General features: G+C 44.5%; 1 protein-coding gene across 9 annotated transcripts in view; it reads right to left on the bottom strand.

Moving 5' to 3' along the window:
- The window catches only part of STRBP (spermatid perinuclear RNA binding protein), a 146,079-nt gene extending 131,770 nt beyond the window's left edge, over positions 1-14,309 (bottom strand). For 5 of the 9 annotated variants that reach the window (XR_003681121.2, XM_028493541.2, XM_055086978.1 and 2 more), the window contains exon 1: positions 14,164-14,305. The gene's annotated coding sequence lies outside the window, so the exon portion shown is untranslated. Of the gene's footprint in view, positions 1-13,353; positions 13,505-14,163 lie in introns of those variants that run through there. The other 4 variants (XM_028493544.2, XM_007128898.4, XM_028493542.2 and 1 more) reach the window with 3 other exon arrangements.
- Between the last annotated feature and the right edge of the window lie 7,961 nt (positions 14,310-22,270).

Raw genomic sequence — 22,270 nt, 5'->3', positions numbered from 1 at the left:
AAAAAAAAAAAAAAGAAAAAAAAGAAAAAAGAAATCCACTTCTCATCCCAACTCTGCCACCAGTGAGGTGTGTGATTTTGGACAAGTGCCTTAACCACTCTGGATGTATCTTGAGTTCTACATCTGTCAAAGAACAAAGCAAGACTAAAAGAATCTCACAGGTTCCTCACAAGATTAAGATGTTACACGTTATAGTCCTGGCAAACAAATTATGTGAAATAAAATTGCCTAGATAAAAAAAAAATTACAATATATGCTACATCTGCAAAATTAACTACAACATATATAATACAAACTGAAAGCCACCACACCTCCATTGGACTGAAAAATGTAAGTTATGCTAAATAGGAAAACTTTCTCATTTCTGGGTAATTGGGTCCTGTTGACGCCTATTTACTGGAAAACAAGAACAGGCTCCATAAGGATATTGCCAAAATCATATTCACTGACATGATGATCTAAGCACAAAGGAAGAGAATTCAGAGATGACTAATGTGGTAAGCTCAAGGTCATTCTAAACCAAGCTGGTGAACTACAAGTTTTCAACTAACAAACTCAATGATGTCTTTTTATTCAACTATTTAAAAATGCATTAAGGGGACTTCCCTGGTGATGCAGTGGTTAAGAATCCTCCTGCCAATGTAGGGGACACGAGCTCGAGCTCTGGTCCAGGAAGATCCCACATGCTGTGGAGCAACTAAGCCCGTGCACCACAACTACTGAGTCTGCGTTCTAGTGCCCTCGAGCCACAACTACTGAGCCCACATGCCACAACTACTGAAGCCCACATGTCCAGAGCCCGTGCTCTGCAACAAAGAGAAGCCACTGCAATGAGAAGCCCACGCACCGCAACGAAGAGTAGCCCCCACTCACCGCAACTAGAGAAAGCCTGCGTGCAGCAACGAAGACCCAACGCAGCCAAAAATAAATAGATAAAATAAATTTATTTTAAAAATAAAAATAAAAATGCATTAAGTATAGAAATATAAATATCATGCATCATTAGACAGCCTATAAATAAAAATTGTATACATTAATCAACAGTATTTTGCAAATAATTCTTTTTTCCTATAAATAACCTTGGGGTTAAGAACTCCTACTGCTACAAGGCTCTTGAAAAGGATATAAATCTAAAAGGACTTTATTCTGTTCTTGAATTTGCCTGGAATAGAAGCTAAATCCTCTGATATCTTCTGGTATTTTGTTAAGTGTAGGTTGTTAAAGAAATGTTTGGCAACTAACACCTTAACTGCCATTAATTAGCATAGAGGGCTTGTCTTCCTCCAACACACCTCTAAGTCCTAAGGGAAAAAGGAAGGCTATGGCATGATCATGCAAACCTTTTAACTCAAAGTGATCTCAACAAAGTGATCGAGAACTCTCAATCTGTTGTTTGCAAAGGGGTAAGACAGACACTCCTTAGATATCCACAGCCAATGAATCAGCAGTAAAGGGACACTCAAAGGATAACATTTAGGTTGTATCAAGCTGCTGAAGTGCTTTACGACGCAGCGCAGCTTATCTAACAAACTTAGTGAAACAAGTGGAGCCACTTACAAATCAAAAGAAAAGTTTGGGGCTTCGCTGGTGGCGCAGTGATTGAGAGCCCGCCTGCCGATGCAGGGGACACGGGTTCGTGCCCCGGTCCGGGAAGATCCCACATTCCGCGGAGCGGCTGGGCCAGTGAGCCATGGCCGCTGAGCCTGCGCGTCCGGAGCCTGTGCTCCGCAACGGGAGAGGCCACAACAGTGAGAGGCCCGCGTACCGCAAAAAAAAAAAAAAAAGAAAAAAAGAAAAGTTTGGATGACTTATCAGAAGTTTCCCAAATCAATTATCTAGATTCAGACCTCAATAACAGATTCAGAATTGAATCTTACTTCTCTTTCTGCCATTAGTTGTATCAAAATGAAGGCACAAAGCCACAGATGCACATCCTTTATAAAAAGATTCCTGATTTTCTTTCTATCAGAACAATAATCACCTGGTGTCACCACCACACTTGCAAACTCAATACCAAAATTAAACTAAACCTGTCCCTGATCCCACCTCTCCTGGCTTCCCGACTTCTCTTCAGGACACCCCAGCCGGCCTGTCAACTAAGGTTGAAACATTGCAGACTTGGAGCTCAGTCCTCACATCCAGTTACCAAGTTTCGTCAGTTCCAAGGCATCCTTTTTATACCCACTTGCACTACCTTTATCAGTTTTTTCCTCAAACTGTTACAATAGCATCTTAATCAGTATATCTGTTCTGGCCTCTTTTCACATAAAGTTGTCAAATTCATAAAGGTAGCTCTAATAATGTCAGCCCTCCACTCTTGCTCAATCAAAACCTTTCACTGAAGCCTCACTGTCAACAGAAAAAAGTCTGAATTCCTCATTCTTACATTCAAGGCCTCTATCAGTGACCCCATTATTCCACTCCAAACTTACACTCTACCAATTCCCTTCATATTCCCTTATCTTTAATTAAGTGAACCACTTGTTCTTTTCCATAGAAATGTTGAGCATTCTTATTTTGCCTACACAGTTCCCTCCGTATGGAATTCTCTTCCGCATTATCTCATAATCTAATCCCACTTTTTCCTGTGACTCAGCACAGGTACCACATACCACATCCTCTCTGAAGTCTCTCCCTTATTCCCCTTAGCAGAAATAATTCCTTGCTCTTCTAAATTTCTGGACCATTTTAAGTACTTACTTTAAAAAAAATTTTATAGATATCTCAAAATCATACCATTACCTCCCCTCATAGACCGTAAGCTCTTAAAGTTCAGGGTCTATGCTTTATCTTTGTATCCCCCAATGCAACTAGCACAGTACATAACAAGTACTCAAAATTATAACGAATAAATAATAAAGCCTATTAGCAGTCTGAAGAAATGATATTCAGAAGAAGAATCAGAAATACATCATAAAGACGTCAAGGTGCACAGTATTCCATAGGAAAAACCAAAATTCCAACTAAACACTACAACTATAATATCCTTTACCAAAGTAATAGACTACAACTAATAAAAGAATAGCTCACCGAAAAAATACTCAAGTGCCTACTTAGTGCCAGGCACTATTCTAGATGCTTTAGAATCCACGGAACACAAAACCAACATTAATCCTTGCCTTTATGGAGCTTATACACTAATGAAGGGCAGAAGGCAATAAACAAAATAAGCAAGCAAAATATACTATAAGTTAAATGGTTTAAGTGGTATGCAGAAAAAGAGGCTGGGAAAAGGAGGCTAGGGAGGGCCAGAAACGGACGAACTGCCATTTTAACAGAGTGGGAAGGGAAGGCCTCACTGGAAAGGGGAGATATGCACAAAGACCTGAAAAGGATAGAGCCACGCATATATCTGAGAAACAGCATTCTAGGCAGGGCAAACAGCAAATGCAAAGAACCTGAGACAGGAATATGCCTGGCACGTTAAAGGAACAAGAAGAAGGCCACTATGGCCAGAATGCAATAAGCTAAAAGAAAAGTAAGAGGTCAGAGAGGAAAGAAGGGGGACTTCCGTGGCGGCGCAATGGTTAAGAATCCGCCTGCCAATGCTGGGAACACAGGTTCGATCCCTGGTCTGGGAAGATCCCACACGCCGCAAAGCAACTAAGCCCGTGCACCACAACTACTGAGCCTGCACTCTTGAGCCCGCGAGCCACAACTACTGAAGCCCGCGTGCCTAGAGTCCGTGCTCCACAACGAGAAGCCACCACAATGAGAAGCCGTCGCTCACCACAACTAGAGAAAACCCACGCACAGCAATGAAGACCCAATGCAGCCATAAATAAATAAACAAACAAACAAACAAATAAAGAGGAAAGAAGGGATCCGATCACTTACAGCCTTGATAGGACTTGACCTTTTACTCTGAAAAAGATGGGGAATCACTGAGGGTTCTGACCAGAAGGAGACAAAAACCTGACTTACCTTTTTAAAAGGATCATTCTTGCTACAGTATCGCAAGCAGACTATAAGGGGGCAAAAGCAAAAAGAGCTACTGCAGTAATTCAGAGGAGCTGATGTAGACTTAACTCAGTAGAGGTGATGAAAAGTGGTCAGAGTCTGGATATATTTTGAAGAAAGGACTGGCAAGACTTCCTGGTGGGTCAGATGTGTGTGAGAGGAAGAGAGTCAAGGATGACTCCAAGTTTTGGCCTGAGCAACTGGAAAGACGGAGGAAATTGCTATTTACTAAGATGTGGAAGACAACAAGAGGGGCAGAGGAAATAGGGAGTCTGATTTAGGACAAGTTCAGTCTGAGATGCCAATGAAATATGTAAGTGGAGGTATCAAAATAAGGCAGTAACCTGGAGTTTCAGATAAAAATTTTGGGAGTCATCAGCACATATACGGTATTTAAAGTCATGAGGTTGAATGAGATCACCAAGAGAATGAGAATAAAGAGCAGAGATCCCATGGGGCAGTCCAATATTAAGAGATAGGAGTAATGAGGAAGAACCAACAAAGGAGACTAAGAAGAAGCCAAGGAGGTAGAAGGAACACCAGCAGAGTGTGGTGTCCTAGAAAGCAGAGCATAAAGTATTTCAAGGAAGGAGGCATCTACTGCACCAAATGCTGCTAAAAGATCAAGTAAGAATTAAACTTGGTAGTTTTGACAACAGCAGTTTCAGTACGGTGATGGAGTTAAAGTCTCACTGCAGTAGGTTTAGGAGAGGACAGGAAAACTGTAGATGAGTAGAAACAACTTTTTCAAGAAGTTGAGAAATTGGGTTGTAACTAGAAGAGACAGTGTGGTCAAGACAAGGTCATTTTAAAAAATAATAGATTAAATAATAGCATATATATGCTGACTGGAATGAGCCTGTAGACAGGAGAATAATGATGTTGCAGGAAAGAAGGAGAACAGACATGATTTCAACTGCTAACAGAATTTCACCAGAAGAGTCAAATAGCTCAATGATGAGAAATTTCACTAGGTTAGTGGGCAATAATTTGAGTACTGTTACTCATTGGGATATTCAAGAAGGGAGGAAGGCAACCCATAATTCTAATTCACATGCCATAGGAGGCTCAGAAGAGAGGCTGGGCCATTTACTGAGAAACTTCATGTTAGGCATTTTATATGTTATTTCATTTAAGCTCAAAATAACTTCATGAGGTATTATCTTTATGTTACAGATAAGGAACCAGAAGCTCAGAGAGAGCTAGTAATTTGATTAACACACAAAGCTGGTGAGTGGTAGAGCTATGTTTCAAATTCAGCTCCTTCTAAGTATTAGATAAGGAATTATTGTTAATTTAGAGGGTTAAAATAGTTTTGTGGGGGTTTTTTTGAGGTTCTTATCTGTTAGAAATATACACTGAAGTATTTATGGATGAAAGCGTATGATGTCTAAGATCTGCTGTAAATACTCCAGCAAAAGCAACAACAAAAATTGTGTATGAGGGACAGATGAAACAAGAGCAACAAGATGCTGGTAATTGTTGAAGCTAGATGACGGGTACATGGACGTTCACCGTACTGTTCCCTTTTATGTACAACTGAAAATGCCATGATTAAAAAATAATAATAATAAAAAAATCCAGGTCCTCTGAGTCAAATTGCTCATTACTTCAAAGCCTGTCCTTAATTTCTACTCAAACCTCCTTTCAAAAAAAGTTATGTGCTTCACAGCTTACAAACAATTTTCTTATCTTCTTTAATCCTCACTATAAATCTGTAAATTAGGGGTTTTATTCCAACGAGGAAAGAGATCTATGACTAGTAAACAGCAGGATCAGACCTCTGAGCCAAGTCTTTTTGTGTCAAAAACATTCTTCTACTACCCAATACAGCAATCGATGTTGCACCAGGGTCACCTCTGGGCATACCTATAAGGAGAGTCCACCCAAGTGCTAGCCCTTGCCCTCAGATTCATTGCTACTGCATAATCCTAGGACCCTGAGTTTCCTAAGAAAGACAAGCATTATTCCAGGTAGCCCTTAAAAAGACTTGTACTCAGGTGCTTGACTAAAAGAGGCAGGAGGCAGGTTTCAAATTTCCCCAGCCATCAACCTTCCTTGCCAAATTTGGGGACTATCAGGAATTTGATATACAACTTCTGAAAGGGTGTTCTGAAAGCCTGCTTATCTCTGCTCTAGGGTCAACTCTTTGTGCCTCCATTTCTTCAAATGTAATACTCTGCTGTTCACCTACACACCTATCATAGGGACCAAAGTCCAGGTATGTGAACCCTGAGCTCTAAAAATAAACGACACTACTAAACAATACTGACCAATTTCAATAGCCAATTTTGTGTAACTCCACAACATTTACCACAAAGCTGGCTTATCAGAAAGCATCACAGTTGATACTTATTTTTAAGATACCATCTTTTAAAAAGCCTCATCACTACTATTTTTGATATCTGTCCTCCCACGCTAAACTTGACGTTATAAGCATATTTATAGCTTACTTCAAAAACAACCGAAAGGGACTTCCCTGGTGGTCCAGTGGTTAAGAATCCGCCTTCCAATGCAGGGGACGCAGGTTCGAGCCCTGGTTGGTGAACTAAGATGCCACATGCCATGGGGCAACTAAGCCCACGTGTGGCAACTACTGAGCCTGAGTGCCGCAAACTACAGAGCCCACACGCCACTAGAGAGAAGCCCGCGTCATAAAGAAGAGCCCGCGCGCCACAATGAAATCTCCCGCATGGCCCAACGAAGATCCTGAATGCTGCAACAAAGATCCCACGTGCCACAACTAAGGCCCAATGCAGCCAAATAAGTAAATAAATACATTTTTAAAAACAAAAACAACCGAAATTATGTATACCAAGGGCACCACATGTTTATTCTCTCCAGAAGCTAACCTACACTACCAAAACTGCAACACCTTTCCCCTCTAGTTCACTAACTTTGCTAACTAAAACTGAGCTGTCCAGAGTTAAGTCAAGAGCCACCCAGTATCCAATAGTTCCATTAGGTTAAAAGGTAGGTTGCCTAAGCTCTATAAAAGCCTAATCACTGCATGATTAGATGCAATGTTTAAGGAGTTTCAGACTTACTTGGAATTATAAACATCATAAGAATGAACTGCCTTGGGACTTCCCTGGTGGAGGAGTGGTTAAGAATCTGCCTGCCAATGCAGGAGACACGGGTTCAAGCCCTGGTCCGGGAAGATCCCACATGCCGCAGAGCAACCAAGCCCTCGTGCCACAACTACTGAGCCTGCGCTCTAGAGCCCGAGAGCCACAACTACTGAGCCCGCATGCCACAACTACTGAAGCCCATGCACCTAGAGCCCGTGCTCCGCAACAATGAGAAGCCACGGCAATGAGAAGCCTGCACACCGCAATGAAGAGTAGCTACCCTTCGCCACAACTAGAGAAAGCCCGCGCGCAGCAACGAAGACCCAACCCAGCCAAAACTAAATAAATAAATAAATAATTTTTTAAGAAAAGAATGAACTACCTTCATCTTACCTTTTAGAAACAAAACACTACCCAGCTGCCTTAAAATGTACTGATTTTCAAGGGCTTCCCTAGTGGCGCAGTGGTTGAGAATCTGCCTGCTAACGCGGGGGACACGGGTTCGAGCCCTGGTCTGGGAAGATCCCACATGCCGCAGAGCAACCAAGCCCTCGTGCCACAACTACTGAGCCTGCGCTCTAGAGCCCGAGAGCCACAACTACTGAGCCCGCATGCCACAACTACTGAAGCCCATGCACCTAGAGCCCGTGCTCCGCAACAATGAGAAGCCACGGCAATGAGAAGCCTGCACACCGCAGGCCCGTGCACCGCGATGAAGAGTGGCCCCCACTCGCCACAACTAGAGAAAGCCCTCGCACAGAAACGAAGACCCAACACAGCCAAAAGTAAATAAATAAATAAATAAATAAATAAAATAAAATAAAATCAAAATGTACTGATTTTCAGTTAGGCTGACTGAACACAGGTAACCAAAGTTACGGACTCCATTTTCACACTAAGGGCCAATCTATCTAGAGAAGGACTTGTTCTTTACTCAAAACAATATTATTGAGCCCTACTAAGAAATCTCAGGTCTGGCACAAAACATGCCTCTGAGCCTAAAGCCAGCACATGTTTGCTGACGTAAACAGACCAAACAGGTAAGCATCATAAAAAATAAATAAAAATCTAAATAGAGTCTTTAGGACAATTACTTTCTGCTTTAAGTCAATGGTATTAATATCATTAAATTCAACTCATAAACAAAATGCTGATCTAACCAACTGGATATCATGAAAAGCCCTGGAACCTGGAAAACTGCAAAGAACAGGAAATTCTGCAGGTGCAGTAAGAAACTACACCTTATCCATGTCCCAGAAATGTCTTAGAATTTGTCACACAACCTGCTGCAGAATTCTCACTTTTCAAATGGAAATGAACCATGAAGTCACACAACGCAAAGCTGTGATTTTATTATTGATATAATCAACTGCACCCTTTTGAGTTGTGCTAAAGTTAACTAAAGAAAGCAGATGTTCTACACAGTGTTAGTTAGGTCAGAAGAGAATTTGAATATCAAATAACTAAAATTTAGGACTGCTTCATTCACTCCACAACACACATATTGTTGAGACAGACACCATACTTCTCAAAAATTATACACTTAAAGGACCCTCAGGACAAGAAATAAAAGACATGAAGGTGAGAGGTCAGGTCATTTGGTCACCTCACTATTTAATGCAAGACCTAAAAGTTAAAGATCTGCAGATCTTTCAGGCTCAAACCATTTAAATATTCAGCTCACCATTAATCTGGTCTCATTACTTTATTCTTTTCTGTTTTAACTGACGTATAAATTTAACTTACATCTCTCAATAAAGTTTTCTAAAATTAAACTGAATTATGAAGCCTCTCATAATTACCTGTCAGAAAGTTTTTCTACAGCTGAACAAAATTTTAAAAACAACCAATTTTCCAATAAAAGGGTCTATGCAAAACAAATGAAAGCAGAAGCGCAGTAAGATGGGTAATGGTGTCCAAACATGTTATAAAAGAGAGTAAACTATTAAGAATAGATCAGCTAGCATAGAAGGACTATCAGGGCTGGGTATTACCAAGCTCAAGCAAATTAATGCCTAATAAAGCAACTTACTATTTACATTTTTGCAATGTCAATCAGGACCAGATCTGGAGGCTTTTTACAACCAATAAACCAAACACAACATTAAATAAACATTTAAAAATCATTCATGGGACTTCTCTGGTGGTGCAGTGGTTAAGAATCTGCCTGCCAATGCAGGGGACATGGGTTCGAGCCCTGGTCCAGGAAGATCCCACATGCCGCGGAGCAACTAAGCCCATGCGCCACAACTACTGAGCCTGAGCTCCAGAGCCCGCGAGCCACAGCTACTGAGCCCACGTGTCACAACTACTGAAGCCCACGTGCCTAGAGCCCGTGCTCCGCAACAACAGAAGCCACTGCGATGAGAAGCCCGTGCACCACAACGAAGAGTAGCCCCCACTCGCCACAACTAGAGAAAGCCCACGCAGCAACAAAGACCCAATGCAGCCATAAATAAATAAATAAATTTTAAAAATAAATAAATAAAAATAAAATGAAAATCATTCCCCCTCAAATAGAGTATAACCTGTCAATGGGCCTGGAAATGTGAAATGGATAGGTAATTATTTGCTAACTAAAACTTAAAGGAAAAAGTATGCAATAAATCTGAAAAAGGAGGCTCAATGCCAATAGAAGAAGGGATAGCCCCATTTTTCTGTTCAAGTCACTCAGAATTAATCAATTTTCTGCAAAAAACATAGGGAAATGTATTATATTTATTATTCCTGATTTAAAAATTGAATTCATTGAGTGAGAAAAGTACTCTGTCTCTGGAAATTCATGCTTAGAACTCAGAATGTCTCTCACAAGTTTCTGCTTGACTCAAGAATTTAAATCAGCACCAACACTCAGCTGCAGAAATGAGCCAGGAAAGATATGTAGACGGTAAAGAATGAACAAACTTCAGTTTGCAGATATCTCTGATATTCACAGAAGTTTCATCTCTATCCAAGTTTCTCATTACAAATTAACCCACCTAACACCAAACTCTGAAGTACTAATTATTATTTGACCAGGCTAAAAGGAAAAAAAGAACCAAAGAAATAACATCTATTACCCCTATTTACATAGTCCTAATCTTCCTGAAAGGTTTAAACTTGTTTTATATAAACCATCTCAATTCTCATGGGAGACAGATAAAGAGTCAGGTTTCTGGAGGAGAAACAAGCACAAAGGGATTAAGTATCTTGTCCAGCAAGTCACCAGTGAAAATAAAACCAGACCCAATTATTTAGCCTACAAAGTGTAAACAACCTGCTTTCCTTGGTTCATAAACTCAGGATAATATTTTAAAGTGCCTACAAATTATCCCAAACCATAGAACTTCACGGAACAATACATATAATCAGAACACTACGCCAGAATTGAGTACTCTGAACAAGAAAGTACTGCTTGCCCCAAATCAATGAAATGAACCAACACAATGGACTTTAAAAATACAAGGAGGAAACAATAGTTATATGGGAGAGAATTTTCAAAGGTCACTCTATTCATCTTATATCTTACTGCTCAAATTCTCTGCCAGGAAGCCAAAGGGGTCAAACATGATCCTTATAATTATATTCAACACATATATCAAATCTCAAAATACTGCTAAGAGTTTCAATCAAAGCCATTTATATTTTAAAAACTTTGCTCTCCAAAAATAAAATCTTATAGCAATGTCTTTAGAGCGTTACTTTGCTGCCATCATGATACGCTTCAGTATACCCTTCAAATTTGAATTTTAAAAATGATTAGCTTCCAGTTTATTTTTTTAATATTTATATTTACAGATACAGATTACTTAAAATGTGGTGTTCTGCTCAGCCCTCATTATGTTTAGGCAAGATTCCCACTTCCACTCAAACTTATTATTTGAACTTACAATGGCTGCATTATTCAAACTTACAATTTAGATACTTCCTAAATGGACAAAAGAAGCAAACTAATCAACCCAGAAAGCTTCCCAAGGTACCAAAGAGGACCTTTTATTTGAGATCATACTAGGTACCACATTATACAATACATGAAGCCCATAAAGCAATAATTGAAGTTATCCCTGCAACATGAAATTATTTTTTTTGCAAAATCTGACAAGACTGAATTTTCAACTGTCAAAAGGGAAATTGTTTTCCAAGATTGTAGAAAACCCTGCTTACCGAGGCAGTCTCAAAGCAGTTTCCTTAATCCTTCCAAATCCCAAAGAATCTAACACAAGCCACAGAACACTGAATGAGACCTGCTGAAATGTCTGTGCTCAAACCCCTAAAGGTTATTTCATATGTCCACACAACCCACGAAGTCTTTCCTAAATAAAGCTAACACTGCACTCCCCAACTTAAATTAAAATACCAGAAAATCCAAAAGCCTCTAACTAAATTTTACATGAACTATTTGGGGATAAAAGCTGACAACAAAGGATCTGTTATCTGCACCTTGAAGAGCCATAAAGCTCCATTCCTGCCACTTTCAGAAGCTGAATGTACATTACCTCTGTCTGCCTCTAGCATGGGACTCAGATATTACATCACTCAAATGCCTGAAAACTGCCCTATTACCCAGAAAGCACCAGGGTATCTGAGACACTGCACCAAGGTATCCCTTCCTCCCTCTGATACATAGCCCTCAAACACGCTGGGCCCTGTTCTCTTGCAGTATCTTCACAAAGACATCTGCCCTGCACCTGCTGCAATTCTGTTTCTGTTCACTCTTGGTGTACTCCTCTTGACTCTGTATGGCTCTTCTATTTGCCCACTCATCTGGCCAATGTGCTAGGACGATACTCCACCACACAACTCCTCCAAATTTGGGAGTGTGTACTCAGCTCTCCCTTATCCCTTCCCCATTCACTGGGTTCTGGAACTAAAATCAGGCTTCACGATCTCTCTGATCCTAGAAGCATGAACTTTCATTCATATACGGTAAAGGGCTTAACGTTCTCCATTTTCCAGTACCATCATTCCAGGATCCACACACACAACCCCACACACTCTCCAGTTCCTCTGAAGGTCAGAATTTAATCCCCTCCTCTTTAGTTTCTTTTTTTTTCCAACTTCTACACTCCACCCTTCTATATACTTACAGTGACCTTAAAAAACTGTGGCCCTTTTAATCTCTCAAGACCCCAAGTTTCCCAATCTCTCTCCACACTTCAGGACCCCGCTCTTTCCATACTCTTTTAAAGCAATCTGATTTCCTAATTCTCTCCAGCCTGAATACTCACTTCCTGCTCTAAACCTGGGCCTCCTACTTCCCCACCACTGCCCCAATCCAATACACAACCTAACCCTTTCCAGTAAGAGACATGTCCACACACATCCCCACCTTACCCCACTACAGGCACTATGCATTCTTCTACATCCTCTACCCAAAGATATCCTGTCTCCCTCCTTTCCTTCCCTTTGTTCCCCACCTACCCCCTTCCCTCTACCAGACAAAATCCAGCCCCCCAAACCCATGCTTCCCTCCCTGCACATACTGTATACTTGTCTTCAAACCTATCCCCTACTGCATCCCCTCTACTGATTTCCCTCCCACACACTCCACACCCCTCTCTTTCCTTGTCCCTAGCTTCCCTCCACACGTGCTGCCCCAGAAACATTTCCTTCCATCTGCTCCCCCTCCCCGCCTCACCTGCCACTCAAAGAACATCTCCCTCCCGCCACACCTCTGGCCCTCCACCTCACACACTCCACTCCACCTGTCCCTTCCAAGGTCTCCCCAACCCCAAAGTCCCCTCTCTCGCTGCTCCCCCACCTTCATCCATACTTCCTTCAAGAACACCCTCCAGGGACTTCCCCGGTGGTCCAGGGGGTAAGACTCCACACTTGCAATGCAGGGGACACGGGTCTGATCCCTGGTGGGGGAACTAAGATCCCATATGCCATGTGGCATGGCCCCCGCCAAAAAAAAGAACACCTTCCATTTCACTCACTTGTCCTGTTCTTCGCTAAATGCCCCAGCATCTCCTGCCCAGACATCTCCTCTCCATCTCCATCACTCTCTCCCACTGTCTCCACTTCTCTGTCAACCCCCTCAAACTCAGACCCTGCTCCAAACGCCCTCCCCCTTCTGCCCGCTACTCATCTCCCCTGAGCACGGCTACCAGAAAGATACCTGCCTTCTGCCCTCACATGATTTCCCCTGGCAGGGCCCATCTATCCAGCATCAATACCCTCCTGCCTCCCTCCTGGCCAGACACTGCCCTCACACCTCTCACAGGTCTCTTGAAGCCTCTGGGCCTATCCTCCCGCACCTCCTGCCTGAACACCTCACCACCACTCCAGAGACACCCCCCCCCCGACACCCTCCTTCCCCGCCAACCCTTTCCACGCTCACCCTGCCACACTGCCCCCGAGCCGGACACCTCCGCATTTCCCTTCACATTTGTCCGCGGTCTTCCTGATTATCTTGCCTCCAGTCCCTGCCCCTCGCACGCAGCCCCGGCCGGGACATCGCCTCTTCCATGACTCCCTCGAGTCCCCAGTCTTCTCATTCCATTCCCATCACACTCGCCCCTGCCCTCCCCAAGCCTCCCTCACACCCTCCCGAACCCCCACGGGCTGCCCCCCACTCGCCCGACTGCCCTCCAGCCCTTCCGCGCTCGCCCCAGCCCCCATGGGTCCCCAGAACCTGCCCGAAGGCCCTCAGCCTCCACTGGGCCGGATCCCTCACCCTTCCCTCTCCCCCAGCTCTGCCCACACCCTCCGCCCGCCCCCGCGCAGCCTCTCCCCGAGCCCGCGCCCCCAACGTCCTCCAACACCTGCCCAGAACCCTTCGCCCTCTATCCCACCCAGAGCCCCCGGTGCCGGGTCCCCCCACACTGCCCACACCCTCCCTTCGCTCGGGGCCGGGACGCTGTGCCCCCCAAAGGTGAGCAAGGCTGCCCGCTGCCGTTGCCCGAAGCGGCCGGGGCACCGCAACTGCGGCGGCGGCGGCGGCCGCCACAATGCCGGAGCCACGGGGGCCGGGATTGCTCCCTGCTCTCCGCCCCGGCCGCCGCTGCCGCCACCGCCGCCGCTGCTAAGGACGCACAACAAACAATGCGGGGCCCGGGCCGGCACCGCCAACCGCCTCAACCGCCGCCTTAACCGCCGCCCGCCCGGGCCGGCCAGCCGCGCAGGCGCCTGCCCCTCCGCCGCAGCCTACCCGCGCCGCCGCGCTCTGCCCGCGCCCGGTCCCCGCTCCCGCTCCGCCGCCGCCGCCACCTCGTCCGCCTGCGTCTCCGACTCCTCAGCCCAGCGGCGGCGGCTGCGGTGGTTGCTGCCCTGGTGGCGCTCGCGGCTCCGGTCTCCGCTTCGGCGGCGGCGGCGGCAGCGGCAGCGAGCACGTGACGCCTCCGAGCGTGCCCATTGGCCGGGCCGGGAGGCGGGCCCCGCGGCTGCTGGGAAACGGAAAGCCCGCCCCCTCGCTCGCCGCGCGCCCCCTCCACGCGCGCTCTGCCGCACCTGAGAGCGCCTGCCAGCGCCCGCCGCCGCCGTGCCGCGCCACCGCCTGCGCCAACTGCGCACCTGGGAGCGCGCAGGGAGCACACGCTGGTGGCGGCCGCATGCACCTGCGAGCGGACGCTTACGTAAACTGCGTCCCCGCCTTTCTCCCTGCGCCAGGCCCCCTCCTCCTGCAGCACCTGAGCCCCGCTGCGCTAGCGGCGTAACTGCTGCGGAGCGGGGACGAGCTGCGCAGGGAGGCGAGCGAAATGCACGGAAACTTCGTAACTTCCGAATCTGGGAGCGGCTCCCGGCTGCCGGGTCGAGCCGGCCTTTCCCGCCCAGCGCCCCAGTGCTCGGTATCCGCCAACTCAAGCAGTTACGCAAACGGAGTAGGTGCCATAATGCCTCTCCAGGTGGAGGAGGGGGAGGCCAGTGAGCTTTGACTAGTTAAAAGGTTGGAACTCAGCTTCCACCCCTCCTACACCAACCAGCTGTGTGACCTTGACCAAATTACAGAACCACTCAGATCCTCAGTTTCCTGGTCCGAGAAGCTGGGACAATAATTCCGATTTAGGAGCTGTTGGAGGGATAGAAAAAAGACAATAGGTGCGAATTCTCCTAGCACATTGCAGTTTAGTCAGCAACCTACTCTCCTCCCACTCTTCATTGACCTCCCTGGGACTGAGTTGGGGCCAGGACCTCTCTGACCTCCTTAGAGTTAGGTCAGACTTTGGCTGAACCCCTGCCCAGCCTGTGCTGGGGAAGAAATGAAGGTCTGCTTTTTATTTTACGTTCACTAGCCCGGCACCTTCTTGGTACCCAGCATTCTGCCAGCGAGGTGGGCCTCTACTACTGAGTACCTCATGCATGACAGGTGCTGCACTGGGGGCTGGGATGCACAGGTGAATGAGACAGGTCCTTGCCCTAAAGGAATTCCCAGCCTAGGGTGGAAATGACCTGACCACACAGAGCCAAGGCTTGGAGAGCTGGGGGTACGGGAGGGATCTCCCACAGTGGCTCCATCCAGGGCCTTTCCATCTTTGTAACGTACTAGGCTCAAATATTTTAACAGCTTTGCTTCATTCACAGGATAAAGTGTAAACACCCTAACTCAACTTAAAAGGCTTTGATGGGCTTCCCTCGTGGCTCAGTGGTTAAGAATCTGCCTGCCAATGCGAGGGACACGGGTTAGAGCCCTGGTCTGCGAAGATCTCACGTGATGCAGAGCAACAAAGCCCGTACGCCACAACTACTGAGCCCGCGCTCTAGAGTCCACATGCCACAGCTACTGAAGCCCACACACCTAGAGCCTGTGCTCCACAACAAAAGAAGCCACCACAATGAGAAGCCTGTGCACTGCAACTAGAGAAAGCCCACGCACAGCAAAGAAGACCCAATGCAGCCATAAATGAATATATTAATTAATTAAATACATTTTTTTTTAAAAAGCTTTGATGATCTGGCCTTAAATTTCAAGTTACACGCCCTTACCTTTGCCCCCTCCTTCAGGCCAACTTGACCCTCCAGTTACACTGAACTTGAGAACTGTGGTTGACATAATATGGCACTTCTGAGCCTCCTGAGTCAAGTGCTAGGCCCCAAATCCTTTTCTATACCCTCTCCCCACCTCCAACCACCATACCTTTCCTTATCCTCCTGAAAAACTCCTTGGTGTTCTTATCAGTCAGCTCAGAATGTATTCTCTGCAGAACTCCTTGGCTGCCTTCAACACATTGCCTAAACTCCCTCTGCTTTGCACATAGCCCCATGAAATCATGAATTCTTATAACACTAGATTGTAGTTTTTTTGCTGTCTGTCACCTCCCTGGACTGTAAGCACCTTGAGGACAGTGTCATCTCTCTACCTTCGTGGGGTAGGAAGGACATGAGATGAGATCATTAAAGCTGGGCTTTGCAGGAAGGACATGAGTCTGTTGGGGGAGGAGAGACAAGCTGCACTAAAAAAGTCTGGGGTCAAGTGAAATAATAATATTTCACACCTAACAATATGCAAAAGGTTGTCCTAAGGATCCAATGAGAAATATATCTCAGGCACTAAGTATGGTGCTTGGCACTTGGTAAAATTTTAAAATTTTTTTAAATAGGAGGATTGGACAGCATTAAGCATTTAATGGTATCTCTTATTCCAATATTTTAAAAAATATTTATTTATTTATTTGGCTGTGCCTGGCCTTAGCTGCGGCAGGCAGGATCTTCGTTGCTGTGTGCGGGATCTTCGTTGCGACATGCGAAGTCTTAGTTGTGGCATGTGGGATCTAGTTCCCTGACCAGGGATCAAACCTGGGCCCCTGCATTGGGAGCGCAGAGTTTTAGCCACTGGACCACCAGGGAAGTTCCCTTCAATATCTTTTTTAGTTGAAGTATAGCTGATTTACAATATTGTGTTAGTTTCAGGTGTACAGCAAAGTGATTAATTCTTTTTTGTTGTAACTTATTACAAGATATTGAATATAGTTCCCTGTGCTATACAGTAAATCCTTGTTGTTTATCTATTTTATATATGGTAGTATGTATCTGTTAATCCTATACTCACAATTTATCCCTCCCTTCTCCCCTCCTCTTTAGTAACCAAAAGTTTGTTTTCTGTGTCTGTGAATCTGTTTCTGTTTTCTCTTATTCCAATATCTTTATTGGATTTAGAATTCCAAACAATCCTGACAAAAACATGCAAATGAAACCACAGTAAAGAGAGGAAAATTTTTCAAGTATGCCTCTTCCTTCCTGTCCCCACTCCACTCCCTTTACCCCTAATCCCACCTTCCAAGGCAGCTACTTTTAAGTTTTCCGTGTCCTATAATGTATGTCCAGAGAAAGAAGAAGATTGCAGAAAATTATGTACTTATAATGTGTATGTATACTTGTATTCTGCATAGAAAAAGGTTGGAAAGGATTAAACACCAGTTACTACTGTTATGCCTGGAAAGTAGAATTGGGCATGGAGTTGGGGGACTAAATACTTCTGCACTGTTTTAATTTTTTAAGAGTACATATACATTATACATAAAGCACGTTTTTAAAATTTTACTGAGGTATATTTACATATAAAATTCATGCATCTCAGGTATACAAATCAGAGATTTTTAGTAACTTTACCAAGTGGTGCAACGTCAGTATAAATCAGTTTCAGATCATTTTAGATTCCCCATAAACCCTTAATTCCCACCCTTAGCCACAGGCAATGACTAGTCTACTCTGTCGCTCTATTTTTGCTTTTCCAGCTATACTAGGTACATTTTTTAATCAAATAGACGTTTTAGGAAAAAAATAAAAAATAAAAGTATCACCTCCTAAGCCCACCCAGTGATAGTAATCACTGTTAATATTTGTATCTGTTGTTCCAAGCTTTTCCTATGCATAAAAATATATATAGCTTTTACGAAGCGAGATTATAGTATACCTTCTGGGGTTTTTTTTCACTTAACAATATAAAGTAATTACACCTCTCTGTGTCACTGAATACTCTTTGGCATAATGTTGTATCTTAAGAATGATTTAATTAAACCAAACCTCTATGTTGGGTATTTGGGTCTTTTCCAGTATTTTCACTGTTATAAACAGGGGAAGGTAATAGATGTTGTAAAGTTCTAGAGTTCAGTGAGCTTTGATATCACACCTAAGTGCAAATACTAGTACTTCTTGTTTCATCCATTGGCTGCACAAATATATACTGGGAACCTACTATGTGCTAGTCCCTAGGAACACAAAAGCAAGCAAACAGCTACCCAGCCCTACCCTCATGGGGCTCAAGGCCAGTGGGAGAGAGATGTACTTTAATCAAATAATAACACTGAATGGCCTGCAGAGAGGGGAGCCTCCGGGCAATGGGGAGGGGAGGGGAGAAGTAGGGTCCTCTGAGGAGGCATCTTTGGAGCATATCCTTGGCATAGCGCTGTGCTATTCTTCCAGAAGGCACCTAAGAAAGGGAGGTGGATTGGCTGCCCTGCCTGAGCGATGTGCAGCCCTTCACAGTTCCTGGTGCTTTCATACTCTTAGCTCATTGACCCTCTCATCTCCCCACGAAAGAGAAGAAAACAGAGGACATCAAGGCCCAGAGAAGGAAGTGACTTGCCTCAAGTCACCAGGCCAGGAAAGAAGGGCACAGCTGAAATTAGACTCTGGTCTGACTCCTAGCCCAGTGCTCTTGGTCCCAAAGGACACTAGCCTCTAGAGAGGGTGCTCATATTTGAAGGAGCACGTTGAGACAGAGGCAGAAAACACATGGAGCCGCACTATCCAATACAATAGGCAATAATTTAATATTCAATTTCTCTTCTGCATTAGATATATTTTAAGTGCTCTATAGCTACCTGTGGTTAGTGGCTCCCATATTGAATGGCTCTGATATAAAACTTTTCCATCATTGTAGAAAGTCTTATCAGTCAGGGCTGACCTAGGGGAACAATAATAATATATTCGTAGTAATAGTAATACATAACTTGTATATTATTTTCCAAAGCACTTGCCCTGGGAGGTACAGGTCAGTCTGGTCTCCCTCTTCTTCATTTCCCCACCATAGGCCAGTTCTATAGAAAGAAGCTGAAGACAGAAAGGTGGCTAGCTGTGCCCTAGGTCAGGGGGGTGGGACCTAGGGGATATGACATCCCTCAACTTTGTGCCATCATGTTTCTAAATCTACATGTATCTCCAGCCATTCTCTCCTCCTTCCCTCCTTTTACAAAAAATGGCTCTTCTCAACCAAGGCCAGGTCCTTCCCCTGCATCTGGACACCCTCCTTACCTACCCTCTAAGGAACTTCATGCCTTAATGTGCCCCTCTCTGCTATGGTCAGCCTCTCCTTCTCTCCTGGATTCCTTCCATTATTATCCAAACAGTCTCTTCTATTCTTAAAAAAAAGAAGAAGAAGAAAAGAAACTAGATCCCCAGGTGATCACATGCACCTTGTAGTTTGAGAACAACTGACCCAAAATCAACAGCTTCAGGTGTCAATTGGAGGAGACTCGACTATCACAGCAAAATTGCCATTGCTGACACGGTTTTCTGAAATGGTGAATAACTCTTGGTAGAGTCTGAACACAACAAGGTGTAATCTTCATTCACTTTGCATAGTATTTGCCTCCCTGGAATATTAAAATCATGCTAGAATATACTCTGTTTGAAAATGGGAGTTAGTTGTTAGGCTCAGATAATTGTACACAGGACTTTCACCTATGTAAATGTCCAGTGTGACATTCAAAAAATCATGATGCAGGGAATTCCCTGGCGGTCCAGTGGTTAGGACTCCGCACATCCACTGCAGGGGGCATGGGTTCGATCCCTGGTCAGGGAACCAAGATCCCACATGCCGCAGTGCAGCCAAAAAAAATAAATAAAGTCAATACAAAAATTCATGATGTGTAATTGCCCATACATTGCAGGGCATCTAGCATTCTGAGCTTCCCCCCAATAAATGCCATTATGCCTACCCAAACTCCACCACAAAGGTCTAAAAGCTCCAAGTGAGAACTATGGCTCTAGACTCTCATTCAACAGCCTATTCAGGATCTCTCTTTGGATGTCTGACATGCTACTCAACTGTCCATAAGTGATGGATCTTTCCCCTAAACCCCAAACTTATTGCCCCTACTGTTCCCCATTTCAGCTCTGTTGTTGAGGCTATGATAGCTATTGATATTGAATGACCAGTAGACTGAAGGTGTCACAGGGGTAGAATGTTTCTTTGATTTGTTCTCTTTGTATGCCTTAGAATAGTGCCAGGCATAGGGTAGTCACTTAAATATTTACTGAATGTGTGCCCAGCAAATTTTCCCAGTCCCCTTCCTCAGGTAACAAACCTCAAAGAAGACATGAAGATACCGGGGATTCCTGGTCAGAAAGTCCCCACGTCTTACAGAATGTCTTCTGATATCCCTGATACTTGTATCAGTGAAAGATGCAAAACAGCCCAGATCTACTACTGAAACTTTCCCACCAAAGGAGGGAAAGACAGCCTCCCTGGAGGTTTGAGGATGAAGCCCAAATTCATCAGCCTCAAGCATAAAATTTCTTTGAAGTCTCACATTTTATCTTTTAAATTCATGCACATTTCACTTTTTATTCCCATGTTTGTTTTAACATGAAAATAACATTTTAAATTACTTCCCTTTAGGAGAAAAATTCAAAGCCCATTTTTCCAACACTTCAAAATGAAATTCACACTCTAGGAAGATGTTCCTTATCTATCAGGTGGCTCTGAATATTCCCTGGCACATCACCATCTAGCCCTGACAGTAATTATACTAACAGCCAACATTTATTAAGCACTTATTATATGCCAGGCAGTACATTAAGCACTTAACATGCATTATGTCTTTAATCCTTGCAACTATCCTATAAAGTAGGCACAATTTTCATCTTAATTTAAGGCTCCCGGAAGGTAAGTAACCTGCACTATGTCACAGAGCTGATGAAGACCTGGGATTCAACTTGGTGTCCTCAATCACTGTGCTGTCCACCCCAGTTTGAAAAGCAAGTTTCTAGACTTTTAGAACAAGAATACTTTCAGACAGCAGGAAGGCCCTAAGAAATCATCCAACCCCTGTACTTTGCAAACCAGGAAAGCACTGAGCTGTCTGGATCTCTGAATGGACACATTTTTAGGGTCCACAAGTTCTAAGAGAAGTTTCTAAATGTGTGTCTTGGTTTCACATATAATCTACAAATAATAATAATAAACGCATATTCTGGATCACTGCGACAGCCATCCTGTAAATGATTCCTGATGCCCCAAATTTAGTGCTCATGTTGGTGCAAAGGTATTGCCTAAAATGATGAGTTGAACATTAAATGCAGATATCTTAGACTAGAGGTCAAATTTTCAAGCCAGCAAGAAATCGCTTCCCTTAAAACAGAGATTCTCAGCTAGGTGTAATTCCCTCCCCATCCCCCCAACCCCTCCTTTAGGACATTTAGCAATGTCTGGAGACATTTTTTGGTTGTTATAACAACTGGCATCTAGTGGGTAGGATCCAAGAATGATGCTAAATGTCCCACAATACATAGGATAGGCCCCGCCCCCCATAACAAAGGATAATCCAGCCCAAAATGTCATGGTGCCAAGGGTGAGAAACCAAGCTTTAAAAGGAGTTCTGGGACTTCCCTGGTGGCACAGTGGTTAAGAATCCGCCTGCCAATGCAGGGGACACAGGTTCGAGCCCTGATCCGGGAAGATGCCGCAGAGCAACTAAGCCCGTGGGCCACGACTACTGAGCCTGTGCTCTAGAGCCCGTGAGCCACAACTACTGAGCCCGCGAGCCACAACTACTGAGCCCACGTGCCACAACTACTGAAGCCCGCCTACCTAGAGCCCATGCTCCGCAACAAGAGAAGCCACCACAATGAGAAGCCCGCGCACCACAATGAAGAGTAGCCCCCGCTTGCCACAACTAGAGAAAGCCCGCGTGCAGCAACGAAGACCCAACGCAGCCATAAATAAATAAATTAATTAATTAAAAAAATAAATAAATAAATGGAGTTTTACAGGGGTGAAAGAGAACAGAGTAGAGGGGAAAGGATCGGAAGTGAGGCTTCTTCTGAATGAGCCTTGTTAGATAGCTTTGACTTTGAAATCTCATAAAAGATTCATGAAAATATTTAAATCATTAAGTGATATACATTTTCTTTTTTTTTTTTTTTTTTTTTTTTTTTGCGATACGCGGGCCTCTCACTGCTGTGGCCTCTCCCGTTGTGGAGCACAGGCTCCGGACGCGCAGGCTCATCAGCTATGGCTCACGGGCCCAGCCGCTCCGCGGCACGTGGGATCTTCCCGGACCGGGGCACGAACCCATGTCCCCTGCATCGGCAGGCGG

Source organism: Physeter macrocephalus, chromosome 9 (genome assembly GCF_002837175.3).
Source record: "Physeter macrocephalus isolate SW-GA chromosome 9, ASM283717v5, whole genome shotgun sequence".
Taxonomy (NCBI): Eukaryota; Metazoa; Chordata; class Mammalia; order Artiodactyla; family Physeteridae; genus Physeter; species Physeter macrocephalus.
The sequence above is the reverse complement of the archived record's forward strand: the minus strand, read 5'-3'. Positions and strand labels throughout refer to the sequence as shown.